Source organism: Acinonyx jubatus, chromosome X (assembly GCF_027475565.1).
Source record: "Acinonyx jubatus isolate Ajub_Pintada_27869175 chromosome X, VMU_Ajub_asm_v1.0, whole genome shotgun sequence".
NCBI lineage: Eukaryota > Metazoa > Chordata > Mammalia > Carnivora > Felidae > Acinonyx > Acinonyx jubatus.
The window spans coordinates 95025331-95043594 of record NC_069389.1 but is presented as its reverse complement, the minus strand read 5'-3'; the positions used below and the strand labels follow the sequence as shown (position 1 = coordinate 95043594).

At 46.0% G+C, this 18264-nt stretch overlaps 1 protein-coding gene across 3 annotated transcripts in view; it reads left to right on the top strand.

Moving 5' to 3' along the window:
* The window catches only part of STEEP1 (STING1 ER exit protein 1), a 44135-nt gene extending 27239 nt beyond the window's left edge, over nucleotides 1–16896 (top strand). Inside the window, exons 8-10 of one of the 3 annotated variants that reach the window (XR_008289835.1) lie at nucleotides 13740–13812; nucleotides 16409–16588; nucleotides 16833–16896. The gene's annotated coding sequence lies outside the window, so the exon portion shown is untranslated. Of the gene's footprint in view, nucleotides 1–13739; nucleotides 13813–14183; nucleotides 14270–16408; nucleotides 16589–16832 lie in introns of those variants that run through there. The other 2 variants (XR_003418387.2, XR_008289836.1) reach the window with 2 other exon arrangements.
* Nucleotides 16897–18264: the final 1368 nt, after the last annotated feature.

Here is an 18264-nt window from a genome sequence, read left to right as displayed (position 1 = left end):
CACAGTGGTCAAAACCCAGAGATTAACGCTGGGACAATAACGTTAAACTACACACTTCGTTTGGATTGCACCAGTCGTTCCACTGTGTCCTCTTTCTGTTCCAGGACCCAATCCAGAATCGCACACTGCGTTCAGCTGTCGCGTCTCTTTAGTCTCTCTCTCTCTCTCTCTCTCTCTCTCTCTCTCTTTCTCTCTTTTTTTTTAATGTTAAGTAGCGGGGCCTAACGCGGGGCTTGAACTCACGACCCTGAGATCAAGACCTGAGCTGAGATCATGAGTCAGAGGCTTAACCTACTGAGCCACCCATGTCTCTTTAGCTTCCTCTGATCTAGGACAGTTGCTCAGGGGTATCTTGTGCTTTTGATTTGCGTCTCCCTAATGAGAGGAGGTCTTTGCAACCCTGCTCTCGATGCTTCAGGTAAATACCCGGAAATGAGGTGTTTGGATCAGACGGTAATTCTGTGTTGGGTTTTTTGAGGAACCACCATATATGGCTTTCCACGGCGGCCGCCCCCGTTTACACTCCTACCAGTAACGTCCAGGGCCCCCATTCCTCCGCATCCTCACCAACACCGCTTACTTTTATTTTGTGTTTGACGGCAACCATCCTAACAGGTGTGAGGCTGGACTTCATGGTTTCCGTTAGCATTGAACAGCGGTGTTGAGGAACTTTTCATATGATTCTGAGCCATTTGCATATTATCTCTGGAGCAAGGTCTAGTCAAGTCCTTTGCCCATTTTTCATTAGACTATTTGATTTGTTGTTGTTGTGAACATATTTGTATTAGTTAATTTGCCACCTGTATATCTTCTCTGGAGAAGATCTGTTCAGATCTTTTGCCCATTTTTAAACGGTGTTTTCTTATTGTTTACTTATGTATTTTGAGAGAGAGAGAATCCCAAGCGGGCTCTGTGCCTTCAGCGCAGAGCCCAACGTGGGGCTCGACCTCACAAACCGTGAGATCGTGACCTGAGCCGAAAATCAAGAGTCAGACGCTTAACCGACCGAGCCACCCAGGTGCCCCTGTTGTTGGGTTTTAAGAGCTCTTTGTACAGTCTGGATACAAGTCTTTTATCAGATATGTGATTTGCAACATCTCCCAGTGTGGGAGTTGTCTTTTTATTCTCTTAATAGTGTAGTAGCTTTCATGACCCAGGACCGTGCAGATTTTCTTCCATAAGTTTTATATTTTAAATTCAGTCTGTGACCCATTTGGAATTAATTTTTTTTTTAATGTTTATTTATTTTTGAGAGAGAGAGAGAGCGAGAGCGCATGAGCAGGGGAGGGGCAGAGAGAGAGGGAGACACAGAATCCGAAGCAGGATCCAGGCTCCGAGCCGTCGGCACGGAGCCCGACGCAGGGCTCGCAGTCACGAACCGTGAGATCGTGACCTGGGCTGAAGTCAGACGCTTAACCGACTGAGCCACCCAGGCGCCCCTGAATTAATTTTTGTAGAAGGTGTGAGGCATGTGTTGAGGTTTGTGTTTTTTGTTTTTTGTTTTTTTTTTGTATACAGATGTTCAGTTCTGACACCATCTGCTAAAAAGCCTTTGCTTTCTCCATTCAGTTGCCTTTGTACCTTTGCTAAAAGTCCGTTGACTCTAGTTTTGGACTTTCTCTCCTGTCTGTTGTCTCTGTGCTTGCACTAATACCCCACCATCTTGACTTGCTTATTACAGTTGTGTGGGAAGTCTTGAAATTGGGTCGTATGATTTGTCTAGCTGTGTCCTTTTTAACATTTGTTTTGGTTACTCTGGTTCCTTCGCCTTTCCTTCTAAGTTTTATTTATTTAAAAACATTTTTGTTTTAATGTTTGTTTATTTTTGAGAGAGAGAGAGAGAGAGAGCACGAGCAGGGGAGGGGCAGAGAGGGAGGGAGAGAGGGAGAATCCTCAGCAGGCTCCACGATGTCCGTGCGGAGCCCTCAGAGCCCAGCGTGGGGCTTGAACCCACATATGCCACGAGATCGTGACCTGAGCCAAAATCAAAAGTCAGACTCTTAACCAGTCGAGCCACCCAGGCACCCCACGCGTGGAATTTGACACTGTCCCGATAGCTAGCCAATCCTGTGTGTTTGGGGTCAGCAACCCTCCTGTTCCCCCCTGGAACAATTTACAGCCTCCACCACTTTGCCCCAGCCTCTCTACCTGTGAGCCCCCTTTCTCCCAACAGACCTTTTTCTCCCCAGAGCACCGAGGACACAGGGGCACCCATTAGTTTCATCTCTTTCCATCCTTTTCTCCTTCCAGTCCCAGAGGAAGAGATGGCCCTCTTCCTGCTGAAGTTCATCTGTTACCTTACTCCGTGAACTTACTGTATACCGAGTGGCTGCTCTGTGCCACATTTTGCAGTAGGAGCTGGGGACAGAGTGGAGAAGAGAGCAGCTCATGTTCTGGGGGCCGGGGTGCCAGACAAACAAGGGAACAAGAAATGGGTCAGTTACAATAGTGTGATGTGATGGAGAATGTCAGGTGATCAGGGATGGACTCTGGGGCGGGGCCGTTGAGCCCAGGGGACCCGCGGGACGAGAATGAGCCAGCCAGGTAAGGATGGGTGGGGGAAGCAATCCGGGGGAGGCTAACAGAAAATACCAAGGCCCCGCAGAGGGATAAGCCTACCGTGTTGGAGGAACAGAAAGGCCAGTGTGCCTAGATTGTATTGAGCGAGAGAACAAGCAAGCAGCAAGAGGTGGTCAGGGGAGTGAGCAGGAGCCAGGCCATGTATGGCCTTGCGGGCCCAGATAGGGAGTTTCCATCTCAATGGCACAGTGGGAAGCTGGAGACTTGTAAGCAGAGGAGTAACATGGTTTATGCTTCCGAACGGTGCTAGCTGTCACGCACAGAATGGCTTGTCACCGGGAGGCCAGAATGGAAGCAAGGAGACCCATCAGGGGACCCCTGTAGTAGCCCGGGAGAGACAGCAGAGCGGTAGTAGAGGAGGAGCTGGAGAAACTGAAGGGAGATGTGTTTGGGAGGATTTGTTATCGGGGCAAAAGCCGATGGGTTGGATGTGGGAAGCGAGGGGAAGAAGGGAATCAAGGACGACTTCTTAACTTGGGGCTAAAATAACTGGGTGAACCGAAGCGCCATTTACTGAGATGGGAGGAACAGCTTTGGGGGGGAAGGCCAAGCCCTCTGTCTCAGACATGTAAAGTGCAAAACGCCTGCCGGCTGGCAAAGTGGACACGTCAAGTAGGCAATATGCAGTCCGGAGCTCAACTGGGGACGTCTGGCTAGAAGCTATCAACGTGGGAGGTTTTGGCGTATAGATGTTCTTCAAAGCCACAAGACAGGATGAGATTCCCCAAGACATACGTGTACACAGAAAAGAGAGCTGGTGCAAGGATTGAATCCTGGGGCGCCTGGGTGGCTCAGTCGGTTGGGCATCTGACTCTTGGTTTCAGCTCAGGTCATGATCTCACGGTTGTGGGACTGAGCCCCACATAGGGCTCCAACCTGTGCATGGAGCCTGCTTGGGATTCTCTCTCTCTCTCTCTCTCTCTCTCTCTCTCTCTCTCTCTCCCCCCCCCCCCTCTCCTCTATCCTCTCTCTCCCCCTCCCTCCCTCCTCCCCCCCACCTTGGTGTTACTCAAGTCCAGGATCAGGGACCACCCAGAAGCAGGAAGGCTGGCCCAGCAGGAGCTTGGTCCATGGAGGGAAGGCCTATCCCGGGGGAGCCACAGAGTAGATACAGTCACTGTTTTAGAGATGACACTCAACACCGAGGGAAAGGAAGGGGGTAACGCAGCTTCTACTCTCCAGTCTTCAGCCAGTGATTCCCATTAGCCAAACCCATCAGGAAGTCAGAGGGGAAGGGCGCCTGGGAAGTGTAGTCGTCCGTTCCACACAACAGAGCAGAAGAGGGAAAATGGCTCCGAGAGCAAATAGGCAAATGACCAGCACGCGGAAGAAAGACGAGGACTTGGAAGTGAGTATTGCATTTAGTAGACGTCATTGGTGACCTCGACAAGAGCAGTTTAATAGATGGTATGAGCAAAAGCCTGACAGGAGTGAGTTCAAGAGAGAACAGGAGGAGAGGAATCAGAGGCAGCGAATACAGATGATTGTGGGTTGTTTTTTTTTTTTTTTTGAGTTTTGCTGTGAAAGGAAAAGAGAAATGTGGTGTGTGTAGTGGGAAGTGAGAGTGACAGTAGGTGTTTTCTGTTTTAAAAAAAGTTTTTAACATTTATTTATTTTTGAGAAACAGAGAGAGCATGAGCAGGGGAGGGGGAGAGAAGGAGGGAGATACAGAATCCAAAGCAGCCTCCAGGCTCTGAGCTGTTTGTCAGCACAGAGCTCAATGTGGGGCTCGAACTCCTGAACCACGAGACCATGACCTGAGCTGAAGTCAGACGCTCAACCGACTGAGCCACCCAGGCGCCCCAGTAGGTATTTTCAAGACAGGAGAAATAACAGCATATTTGAATGCTGATGAGGAAAAAGCCAAGAGATAATGCAGGAGAGAGAGAGAGAATTACCAGGGCAATGTACCTGAGGAGACAGGAGGGGATAAGGACCCACTGCAAAAGTGATACAGTAACACAATTTGTAGAAAATCAGTCCTAGTATCTTCATCACTCAAGGGTGGAAAACACCTTAAAAAATCATGAGCTCTAACCTCCCACATACAGGAATTCCCTGTGCCACTCCCCCAGACACATATTTGGTCCAGCCTTTGCTTGAAAGTCTCCAGTCTTACTGACCCCTCTTTAATATAGCAGTGCTCGCAGGTGTAAGACAAATAACAAGCTTTTAAAACACACAAGGGACAGAACACTAGCCCAAATGATGAAACGGAAGAATTCTCCTCACAAGAAATGACAGCTAAAGAATTGATAAAAAACAGATATAAACAACGTAACGAACCAGGATTTGGAATGATAGTCATAAGATTAATCGTTGGGCTTGAAAAAAGCATAGAAGACAGCAGAGAATCTATTGCTGCAGACATCAAGGAACTAAAAAATACTCATGATGAATTTGAAACTGTTGTAAATGAGGTGCAAAATAAACCAGAGGCAGTGACAGTGAGGATTCAAGAGGCAGAGGGGAGAATAAGCGAAATAGAAGATAAAGTTATGGAAAAATATGAAGCTGAGAAAAAGAAATTCTGGACCACAAGGGGGAGAATTAGAGAACTAAGTGACTCAGTGAAATGTAATAATATCTGTATCATAGGAGTTCCAGAAGAAGAAGAAGAAGAAGAGAGAGAAAGGGGCAGAAGGTGTACTTGAACAAATCATAGCTGAGAACTTCCCCAATCTGGGGAAGGAAACTGACACTGAAATCCACGAGGCACAGAGAACTCCCTTCAGACCTAACAGGAATAGATTTTCTGCAGGACACAGAGTGAAATTGGCAAAATACAAAGATAAAGAGAGAGTTCTGAAAGCAGCTAGGGACAAACGGGCCTTAACCTACAAGGGTAGACATGTAAGGGTAGTAGCCGACCCATCTGCTGAAACTTGGCAGGCTAGAAGGGAGTGGCAGGAAATATTCAATGTCCTGATAAGGAAAAATACGCAGCCAAGAATCCTTTATCCAGCAAGCCAGTCATTCCGAATAGAAGGAGAGATAAAGGTTTTCCCAAACAAAAACTAAAGGAGTTCATCACCACTAAACCAGCCTGACAAGAGATCCTCAGGGAGACTCTGTGAGTGAAATGTTTCAAGGACCACAAAGTACCAGAGACACCACTACAAGCATGAAACCTACAGACATCACAATGACTCTAAACCCGTATCTTTCAGTAGTAACGCTGAATGTAAATGCACTAAATGCTCCAATCAAAAGACACAGGGCATCAGAATGGATAAAAAAAACAAGACCCGTCTATTTGCTGTCTACAAGAGACTCATTTTAGATCTGAGGACACCTTTAGATTGAAAGGGGATGGAGAACTATCTATCATGCTACTGGAGGGCAAAAGAAAGCTGGAGTAGCCATACTTCTATCAGACAAACTAGACTTTAAACTAAAGGCTGTAGCAAGAGATGAAGAAGGGCATTATATAATAATTACAGGGTCTATCCATCAGGAAGAGCTAACAATTATAAATGTCTACGCACCCAAATATATAAAACAATCACAAACATAAACAATCTTATTGGTAAGAATGTGGTAATTGCAGGGGACTTTCATACTCCACTTATAGCAATGGACAGATCATCTAGGCAGAAAATCAATAAAGAAATAATGGCCCTGAATGATACACTGGACCAGATGGACTTGACAGATATATTCAGAACTTTGCACCCCAAAACAGCAGAATACACATTCTTCTTGAGTGCACATGGAATATTCTCCAAGATAGATGACACATTGGGTCACGAAGCAGCCCTCAATAAATATAAAAGAATTGAGATCATACCATACACATCTTCAGATCACAATGCTATGAGAAAAAGTTTGGAAAGCTTCCAAGTGCAAGGAGGTTAAAGAACATCCTGCCAAAGAATGAATAGGTCAGCCAGGCAATTAAAGAAGAATTTAAAAAATATATAGAAACAAAAAATGAAAACACGACAGTCCAAACCCTTTGGGATGCAGCAAAGGCAGTCCTAAGAGGAAAATACATTGCAATCCAGGCCTATCTCAAGAAATAAGAAAAATCCCAAATACAAAATCTAACAGCGCACCTAAAGGAACTAGAAAGCAGAACAACAAAGAAACCCCAAGGCCAGTAGAAGAGGAATAATAAAGACCAGAACAGATATAAACAATATAAAATAAAAAACAAACAGTAGAACAGATCAATGAAACTAAGAGCTGGTTTTTTGGAAAAAATAAAGAAAATTGATAAACCCCTAGCCAGACTTCTTAAAAAAAAAAAAAAAAAAAAAAAAAAAAAAAGAGAGCGGACCCAAATAGAATCACGAATGAAAATGGACTTATCACAACCAATCCCTCAGAAATACAGTCATCAGAGAATACTGTGAAAAATTATATGCCAGCAAACTGGACAACTTGGAAGAAATGGACAAATTCCTAGACACCCACACACTACCAAACTCAAACAGGAAGAAATAGAAAATTTGAACAGACCCTTAACTAGTGAAGAAATTGAATCAGTTATCAAAAATCTCCCAACAAATAAGCTTCCCAGGGGAATTCTACCAGACATTTAAAGCAGAGTTAATACCTATCCTTCTCAAGCTGTTCCAAAAAATAGAAACGGAAGGAAAACTTTCGGACTCATTCTATGAAGTCAGCATTACCTTGATTCCCAAACCAGAGACCCCACAAAAAGGAGAATTACAAGTCAATATCCCTGATGAACATGGATGTAAAAACTCTCAACAAGATACTAGCAAATTGAATTCAACACTATATAAAAAGAATTATTCACCATAACCAAATGGGATTCATTCCTGGGCTGCAGGACTGGTTCAGTATTCACAAATCAATCAATGTGATACATCACGTTAATAAAAGAAAAGAACCATATGATCCTGTCAATTGATGCAGAAAGAGCATTTGACAAAATGTAGCATCCTTTTTAAAATTTTTTAATGTTTTTTTTTTTGAGAGGGAGAGAGACAGAGTATGAGTGGGGGAAGTGCTGAGAGAGAAGGAGACACAGAATCCGAAGCAGGCTACAGGCTCTGAGCCGTCAGCACGGAGCCCTACATGGGGCTTGAACTCACGAACCGCGAGATCATGACCTGAGCCGAAGTTGGGTGCTTCGCCCACTGAGCCACCCGGGTGCCCCTAGCATCCTTTCTTAATAAAAACCCTCAAGAAAGGATAGAAGGACCATACCTAAACATCATAAAAGCCATTTGTGAAAAGCCCACAGCTAATATCATCCCAGTGGGGAAAAAGAGTTTCCCCCTGAGATCAGGAAAATGACAGGGATGTCCACTGTCACCACTGTTGTTTAACACAGTGTTGGAAGTCCTGGCATCAGCAATCAGACAACAAAACGAAATAAAAGGCATCAAAACAGGCAAAGAAGTCAAACTTCCACTTTTCACAGACGACATGATACTCTCCATGGAAAACCCCAGAGGCTCCACCCAGAGGCTGTAGAACTGATACATGAATTCAGCAAAGTCGCAGGGTACAAAATCAATGAACAGAAATCAGTTGCATTTCTATACACAAATAATGAAGCAACAGAAAGAGAAATCAAGAAATTGATCCCGTTTATAATTGTACCAAAAACCATAAAATACTTAGGAATAAACCTAACTACAGATGTAAAAGATCTGTATGCTGAGAACTATAGAAAACTTATGAAGGAAATTAAAGAAGACACAAAGAAAGGGAAAAACATGCCCATGGATTGGAAGAATAAACATTGTTAAAATGTCAATACTACCCAAGACAATCTACATATTCAGTATAATCCCAATCAAAATTGCACTAGCATTCTTCTCAAAGCTAGAACAAACCATCCTAAAATTTGTATGGAACCACAAAAGACCCTGAATAGCCAAAGTAATATTGAAAAAGAAAACCAAAGCGGGAGGCATCACAATCCCAGACTTTAGCCTCTACTACAAAGCTGTAATCATCAAAACAGTATGGTACTGGCACAAAAACAGACACATAGACCAATGGAATAGAATAGAGAACCCAGAATTGGACCCACAAATGTATGGCCAACCAATCTTTGACAAAGCAGGAAAGAATATCCAATGGAAAAAAGTCAGTCTCTTTAACAAATGGTGCTGGGAGAACTGGACAGCAACATGCAGAAGAATGAAACTGGACCACTTTCTCACACCATTCACAAAAATAAAGTCAAAATGGATAAAGGACCTGAATGTGAGACAGGAAACCATCAAAACCCTAGAGGAGAAAGCAGGAAAAAACCCTCTCTGACCTCAGCCACAGCAATTTCTTACTTGGAACATCTCCAAAGGCAAGGGAATTGAAAGCAAAAATGAACTATTGGGACCTCATGAAGATAAAAAGCTTCTGCACTGCAAAGGGAACAATCAACGAAACTAAAAGGCAACCAACGGAATGGGACAAGATATTTACAAATGACATATCAGATAAAGGGTTAGTATCCAAAATCTATAAAGAACTTACAAACTCAACACCTGAAAAACAATCCAGTGGAGAAATGGGCAGAAGACACGAACAGACACTTTTTAAAAGAAGATATCCAGGTGGCCAACAGATACATGAAATGATGCTCAACGTCATTCATCATCAGGGAAATACAAATCAAAACCACACTGAGATACCACCTCACACCGGTCAGAGTGGTTAAAAATTAACAACTCAGGAAACAACAGATGCTGGTGAGGATGCAGAGAAAGAGGATCCCTTTTGCACTGATGGTGGGAATGCAACCTGATGTAGCCACTCTGGAGAATAGTATGGAGGTTCCTCAAAAAATTAAAAATGGAACTACCCTATGACCCAGCAATAGCACTGCTAGGAATTTACCCAAGGGATACAGGAGTGCTGATGCAGAGGGGCACTTGAACCCTAATGTTTATAGCAGCACTTTCAACAACAGCCAAATTATGGAAAGAGCCCAAATGTCCATCAGCTGATGAATGGATAAAGAAGATGTGGTTTATATATACGATGGAATAGTACTTGGCAATGAGAAAGAATGAAATCTGGCCATTTGCAGCAACGTGGATGGAACTGGAGAGTGTGATGCTAAGTGAAATAAGTCAGTCAGAGAAGGACAGATATCCTATGTTTTCACTCACATGTGGATCCTGAGAAACTTCACAGAAGACCATGGGGGCAGGGGAAGGGGGAAAAATAGTTACAAACAGAGAGGGAGGGAGGCAAACCATAAGAGACTGTTAAATACAGAGAACAAACAGGGTGGATGCGGGGGGAGAGGGGAACATGGGTGATGGGCATTGAGGAGGGCACTTGTTGGGACGAGCACTGGGTGTTGTATGGAAGCAATGAACCATGGGAATCTACCCCAAAAACCAAGAGCACACTTTGCACACTGTATGTGAGCCAATTTGACAATAAATTATATTAAAAAATAATAGTGACATATTAGACAAAAAAAAAAAGTCTCCAGTCTTACAATTTCCCAACACAGCCATTTCCATTTTAAGACAGACATAATTGTTAGAAAAATTTTCCTTTTCTTCTTTTTTCCATGTTCAGATCTCCTAATATTTTATTGAACTTCCACCTGTTGTGTTGTATATTTCATTCGCGGGGGTTTTTTTTAGTGGTTTCAGGACTAGAACTTAGGACTCATCACTCACATATAACACCCAGTGCTCCTCCCAAAAAGTGTCCTCCTTAAGGCCCGTCACCCATTTAGCCCATCTCTCCCACCCACCACCCCTCCAGCAACCTTAAAATTTTCCTTTTCCAAACCAGATGCACTTCATGCCTTTCTTCTAGATTGGGTGATGGTGTGGACAAACCAGCTGTCAGGCTCATTTCAGGGTCAATTGGGAAAATAGAAATATGTGATATTAGATGAGATGAAAATGCGTTAAAATGGTGGAGGTTATTGGCTGAAGAGAGCAGCTGGCAGAACAGTAGACGGAGTGATCTTATTTGGTTTATTATATATCTGTTCATGTGCACACACACCTGTACACGGGGCGGGGGAAGATCTGGAAGGAAATGCAGTGAGATACTAACCAGTGGTGATCTCTGGGTGATAAGAATATGTCATTGAGACCTAGCAGAACTTCAGTGAACAGATAGTTCTTAAACCTTCAGAGAATAGAAAAAGATCATTTCCCCCAATTCCGGACCAGTCTCACCAAAAAATATACATATAAAAACCCTGAATATAGATGTGCTAAGGTTCTAAAAAAAAATATTAATAAATGGGACACCGCAATCAGTCGGTTGAGCGTCTGATTTTTTAATTTCAACTCAGGTCATGATGCCAGGGTCGTGAGATTGAGCCCTGTGTTGGGCTTCATGCTAAGTGTGGAGCCTGCTTAAGATTCTCTCTCTCCCTCTTCCTCTGCCCTTCTCCCCCACTGGCGCATGCTCTCTCTCTCTCTCTCTCTCTCTCTCTCAAATAATAATAAAAATAATAAAATAGGATTTAGATGAAATTCTAGAGGCATTTTCTTTAATGTCAGGAATGAGACTAGGATGCTTGCCATCATTGCTATTACTCAATATTATTCTGGAATGAACTAAGAAAATGGAGAGGTATAAATCTTTAAAAAGGGGTGCCTGGGTGGTTCAGTTGGTTAAGTGTCTGACTCTTGATTTTGGCTCAGGTCATGATCTTAAGGTTTCTGAGATCCAGCCCCATGGTGGTTTCTGCACTGAGAGTGCAGAGCCTGCTTGGGATTTTCTCTCTCCCTCTCTCTCTGCCCCTCCCCCGCTGATTCTCTCTCTCTCTCTCTTTCTCTCTCTCTCTTGCTCTTTCAAAATAAATAAACATGAAAAAAATTTTTCAATAAACAAATACTTAAAGTGACAAAATGATCATTGTTTTAATCAGGCTTCTTTGGATATTAGGAACAGATACTCAAGTTAGCTTAAAGAATAGGCATTTATTGTAAGGATACATATGGGAATAAGGGACTAGGAATGGACGAAAAATTCTTAATTATGATAAAAGCCAACTATAAAAAAAAACTGTAAAGCAAGTTACATACTTAAAAGCTTGCCTCCAGAAATTGGAAATGAGACAAGGATTCCCTCCATTACTAGAGTATTGGAAATCTTAGTGCAATAAAAGAAGAAAAAGAAACAAAAAGGTTAAAGATCTGGAAAGGAAAAAATAACACTGTCATCATTTGTAGAAAACACAATTGTGTACGAAGAATATCCAAAAGAATTGAAGGATAAACATTTGAATTGATGAATGAATTTAGATAGGTTGCTGGACATGTGGTCAATATGGAAAGCTAGTTGTATTTCCCTATATAAGCAACAAGCATTTGGAAACTTAAAAAAATAAATAAATAAGTCATTGTAATAGCATAAAAAATACCTAGGCTTAGGGGTGCTTGGGTGGCTCAGTCGGTTAAGCGTCCAACTTCGGATCAAGTCATGAACTCACAGTCTGTGAGTTCGAGCCCCGCGTCGGGCTCTGTGCTGACAGCTCGGAGCCTGGACCCTGCTTTGGATTCTGTGTCTCCCCCTCTCTCTGTTCCTCCCCTGCTCGCACTCTGTCTCTCTCTCCCTCAAAAATAAATAGAGATTAAAAAAAAAATTTTTTTTAAATACCTACAGATAGATCTCCTAGCACACAGCCTGCTTAGGATTGTCTCCCTCTCTCTCTGCCCCTTCCCTGCTCGCTCTCTCTCTCTCTCTCTCTCTCAGAATAAATAAACATTTTTAAAAGAGATAAGACTATAAAAGATTATTGAGAAAAATGAAAATTTAAATGGATGGAGTGATATACTGTATTCATGGGTTGGAAGCCTTGATAACATTGAGGGGTCAGTTCTCTGCATAGCGATTTGTAGATGCAGTGAGACCCCATTCAAAAATCTCAACAGTTGTATGTGTGCGTATGTGTGGGGGAAGACTTGGCAAGGCAATTTAAGTTCTATGGAAACCGTCCTAGAATAGCCAAGGAACTCTTCAAGAGCGAGGTGGAAAGATAGGTCTAGTAGATATTGTCTTATTATATAGTGAAAGTAATGAAAACAATATGATATTGGCCCAGTGGTAGGCAAATAGACCAACAGAAGAGAACAGGGAGTCTAGAGACAGACCCACACAGGTAATAACAGATATATAACATAGGTGCCACTGCTCCTCCGTAGGGAAAGGATTGTCTTTTTCCGTATACTTTGCTAGGACAATTATCTCCCATATGGCAAAAAGAAAACTTGACCACTGTCCCACATCATTCACAAAAAACCACAGATCTACATGAGCAAGATAAAAAAAACTTCTAGACTAGGGGATATGGCATGGCTGGCTCAGTCAGTAGAGCAGGGGACTCTTGATCTCGGGATCATCTGTTCAAGCCCCACACTGGGCGTAGAGTGTACTTAAAAAAGAAACTTCCAGGGGCGCCTGGGTGGCTCAGTTCGTTGAGCACCCAAACCTTGATTTTGGCTCATGATCTCACAGTTCGTGGGACCCAGCCTCAAGTTGGGCTTGGTGCTGACAGCATAAAGCCTGCTTGGGATTCTCTCTCTCTCTTCTCTCTCTCTCTCCCTCTTTCTCTGCCCCTCCCCTGCGCTCGTTCTCTCTCAAAATAAATAAATCTCCAAAAACTTTTTAATAAAAAAGTTTTTCTAGAAAACAACATAGCAAAGTGTTTTCATTATCTTTGGGAAATGAAAGGCCTTTCAATCAAAACACAAAAAGCACTAACCATAAAAGACGTATACATTTGGCTACATTAAAGCTAAGAGCTTCCGTTCATCAAAAAACACCATTAAGAGAGTACGATAGCCAAGTCGCAGAGTGGGTAAAGATATTTGTAATACGGAAACGTGTAAAGCTCGTGTGCAGAATCTCCAGAGAACCACACGTCCTCTTCTAGATAAGAGAGGGGGTTTGACTTTGGAGTCTCTGGGGGACAGTGCAGGCCACAGGCCTCAGACACAGACGCCCCAAAAGGAGGGCAAGGCCACTTCTCCCTCTTGCCTCTGAAGGCAGAACCAGAGCGAGGGAGGGAAGGGGGACAGTAGGACTTTGAAAGAGAATTGGCTGTTTAAAGACGCTGACCGAAAGGTGTTTTTCTCTCAGGACGACCAGAGGGAACAGGTGGCCCCAGCCCATCCTGCCCTCCCTCTTAGCGTCCGAAAGGACAAGGGAATTGAGTCCTTGTTTTGTTTTGTTTTTGTTTTGTGTAGGCATGCTCTACCAACTGAGCCGGGCCAGGCGCCCCTAAAGGTCCCTTCTCAGTCCCCGGCTTGCACCTGCCAGGTCAGTCCCGATCCCAGCCTGGGAAGGAGGAGGAGCTTCCGGGAAGCCCCTGCCTGTCCTCCGGGGGGCGGGGGCGGCTGGGGGGTTGGGGGTTGGGGGTGGGGTAGGGCATCCAGTCATGCCTTTGGAATGGAAGGGAGAGAATGAGTTATTAGTAGACTTTCCTGTGGGGCCTGCCCCCACCCCCCGACTTTCCTGTGGGGGAAAGTCCCAGCAGGATCTGGAGAGCTTCCACTGTGGTTCCCCTGCTCCGGGCCACCACACACGGATCTCCACTACTTGTTTGTGCGTTCTGACCCCGCGACTCCTACTACGATCCCCCTCGACTCACTGTGCTCCAGCCACTGTGGTCCCCTCCCTGGTTCTCACAGATGCCCGGCACATTCCTGACTGAGGCCTCTGCATTTGCTGTTCCTCTGCCTGGAACACTCTTCCCCCAGGTATCTGCATGGCCTGCTCCCTCACCTGCTTCAGGTCCTGACTTCAGTGTCCTTTTCTCAGAGAAGTCCTTGCTGTCCCTTCTGTCTAAAAGGGATAGCTTTTTTCTATCTAAAAGTGAGGAATCACTTCCGGAGCACCGGGGTAGCCCAGCCGGTTGAGCGTCTGACCCTTGGTTTCAGCTCAGGTCATGATCTCGAGGTTCGTGAGTTCGAGCCCTGTGTCAGGCTCTGAGTTGACGGTGCAGAGCCTGCTTGGGGTCTCTCTCCCTCTCTCTCTCTCTCTCTCTCTGCCCCTCCCATGCTCGCTCGCTTGCTCTCTCTCTCTCAAAATAAACTTAAAAAAATAAAATAAGATTTCCTCACTTCCCCATACTTCCTATCCTCCTTCCTTGCTTCAGATTTCCTGTAAGACCCTCTCTATTTTTGTTGCTCATTTTGTTTATTGTGTGGCCCTCCCACTGTAATGTGAGCTCAGTTAGAGAGGGATTTGGGGGGGAGGTCACTGTTGATTCCCGAGCCTAGTAGAGGTCCAGGTAACATAGTAGATGCTCAATAAACATCGGTTCAGTGAATGAATGAAGGAAACACATACTGAGTGCCAGGATGATGGAGACACAGGCAAGCCTAGGGCTTTCCCTCAGGGAGCTCGCTGTCTCTGCAGGGAGAGAGCAAGGAAGAGGCAGGCCTGTAGGGACCCCACCCTGCTCTGATACCCCAGACAGGAGTGAGGACACTTGCTTGCTTCCTCCGCTCCCGGAGTGCCTGAGGGGAGCCTTACTCCCAGCTGTTTGGTTTCTAGGCTGCAGAGCGGGAGCGGAACGGGAGGTCCCGCAACCAGAAAAGGTTTCCCCTCCTTCCGTCGGGCTCCTTTGGTCCTGGGCCTGAGAAGGGAGTCCCTGCAAGCTCTTGGCTGCCGCCCTGGAGCCCGGAACCCTCGGCCCTGCTCTGGAGCACAGCCACAGCCTCCTCGCTGGAGGGAGGAATACACCATAACGCGTTGCGATGGTCCATTGACCCGCTGGGGGCCACTACAATGTCAGCACCTGGGGGGCAGGGACCCTGTCCCTGCCGCTCAGGGCCCAGCCCCTGATCCCACTCCCTGCAGAGCATGGCGGTGCCCTGGCTGTACGACTTCGGGCAAATCGCTTCATCTCCCCTGTGCTTCGGGTTCCCCATCTGTCAGGTGGAGACAACAGTGGTCCCATCTCATGTGGCGTTAGGAGCGTTAAGTGAGCTATTTAACGTTTATTTATTTTTTGAGAGACAGAGCATGAGCAGGGCAGGGGCACAGAGAGGGGGAGACACAGATTCCAAAGCAGGCTCCAGGCCCCGAGCTGTCAGCACAGAGCCCGACGCGGGGCTCGAACTCACGAACCGCGAGATCATAAACCCGAGCCGAAGTCGGACGCTCAACGGACTGAGCCAGCCAGGCGCGCCCCAAGTGAGCTAATATTTGTAAAGTGCTTAGAACAGGTGCCGGGTGGATGGTCAGGGCTCCGTAACAAAACAGATGCCAAATACTACCTGTTGCTTCATGAATGAACTGCAGACATGGTCGCCCCCACCTGTCCTGAGCTCAAATGCTAATCTCACAGGCCTCAGCCACATCCCTGAACTCCTTGAAATTAAATGTTTCGTGCGCCCGCGAGAGAGGCGCATTTTTTCTGTGAAGGGGAAACCACTGATTTCACCAGAGGGGCCCGTGAAGAAAGAATGGTTGGGGGCCCCCTGGGTGGCTCAGTCGGTGGAGCTTCTGACTTCGGCTCGGGTCGTGACCTCATGGTTCGTGAGTTCGAGCCCCACGTCGGGCTTTTTGCTGTCAGCCTGTCAGTGCAGAGCTCGCTTCAGGTCCTCTGTCCCCCTCTCTCTGCCCCTCTCCTGATTGCGCTCTCTCAAAAATAAACGTTAAAAAAAAAAGAAGGGTCAGGAATCACCGCCAGTCTGGTACTCCAAATGCTCACGGAATAAGCAAACCACTTTACCTCATTGCATCAATGTCCTCATCTATAAAGTGGGGATAACAGCCATACCTACTTTATAGGGTTCTTCAGGGGAAAAAAGAAGGCAAAGCCCCTAGTAGATTATCTGGAACATGGTAAGGTAGGTATTTTTTTTTTATTTTTTTTAATGTTTTTTTTTATTTATTTTTGAGACAGAGAGAGACAGAGCATGAGCAGGGAAGGGGCAGAGAGAGAGGGAGACACAGAATCGGAAGCAGGCTCCAGGCTCTGAGCCATCAGCCCAGAGCTCGATATGGGGCTCGAATTCACAGACTGTGAGATCATGGCCTGAGCCGAAGTCGGATGCTCAACTGACTGAGCCACCCAGGCGCCCCGGTAGGTATTTTTTTAAATGTTTATTTTTGAGAGAGAGACAGAGAGTGAGTGGGGGAGGGGCAGAGAAAGAGAGAGAGGGAGACAGAGAATCCGAAGCAGGTTCCAGGCTCCGAGCTGTCAGCACAGAGCCCGACGCGGGGCTCGAACCCACGAACCGCGAGATCATGACCTGAGCCGAAGTCGGATGCTTAACCGGCTGAGCCACCCAGGTGCTCCACAGGTTTGTTTGTTTGTTTGTTTGAAGTAGGCTTCATGCCCAGCAGAGAGCCCAGTGCGAGGTTTGAACTTACCACCCTGAGATCAAGACCTGAGCTAAGATCAGGAGTCAGACGCTTCACCGACTGAGCCCCCCAGGTGCCCCCATGGTAAGGTAGGTATTATTGCTGGAGATTCAGAAAGCCACCTGTGGTGTGTGTGTCTGGGATTGGGGGTGCGGGGCAGGGCACAATAGTTGGAGCTCCCAGAATTCGCGCCCGGCGGTCAGGCTGGTGGCACGAGCTATAAAATGAGATTTGCTAGCAGGGATCTGCCCCTGGAAGCTGTAGGTGGTCCCGCCTCTCCCCTAAGGTAGGGCTGGAAGCAGGACTGACTCCCCTTGCATCTAGACTGATTTTAGGGCACAAGGTGACCCCTCCTAAGTAGCTCCCCCTAACGTTGATGCCATGAGAGTCCCTCATAGCTGGAGCAACAAAGCCTTTGTTAAAATGTACACTCAGCGGCAAACCCGTGCAGAGAAGCAGAGTGAGGCCCACCCCGTCCCGCCAACAAATTTCTTCTTCTTCGATGGGATGTTTCGGGGGTTCTTCCCCAGGAGCCACACTGCTACCGCCAGTCATAAGAGTTGTCGCCCCTCACTCATGGGTGTCCAGCTGTTTTCCTGAGTGGGGCACAGTGGGCAACCTTGCCCGCGGCTTTAGGCCAAGAGGGCAACTGATTCTAAACCGACCCCCCCCCCCCCCCCCCCCCCGTCCCCACCCGCCCGCGGGGACCCTTTCTTCTCGGAACAGCAAGGCATTGTTTTTGAACCATCATCCAGGTAATTTCCTGTGTGGATTCTCAAAGCCTGTTTAACTGGGCAGTTTACTTGTCTTTCACCTTTCTAGTACCTGGTGAGCCACTTGAACTGTATTTCCTCACTGTCTCAATGGTTTTTCCTTTGTGCCTTTATAATTAGTTTTCCTTTGTCACTTGCTCCCTTTTTGAGCCGCGCCTGCTCATGAGGTTTAATCCTGAGCCCCGTGATTTTCATCCGCCTGCTCGTAGACAAGTGTTTTTTTCTCCGTTGTCAGCTCTGAAACAGTTTTTCTGATCGGTTCTTATCCCATGTAACATCCACATAGTGGTGTTCGCCTGGGAGCTAGATTGCCGCCATGAACACACGCAAGTGTCGTCACAGCAAAACCAGGGCTTATCTACCAACCCCCCTGGATCTGAGTCCTGTTTAGGAAGTGGTTTTAGGTAAAAAGTTGGGGAATTCAGGAACACAGCGCCTTCTCTAAATAATACACACGTTCCCGGGTACAAACTAATCCAAGGGAGAGAGGACAGATCCATGTGGCCAAGGATGAGGGACCTTGAAATCTGAACACTATTTGGGCCTGCCGAAATGCTTCGTCTTCTAGCTTTAACTGAGACCCCAACGCCACTTGGCAATCCTGTGCTGTGTCCCTTGGTCA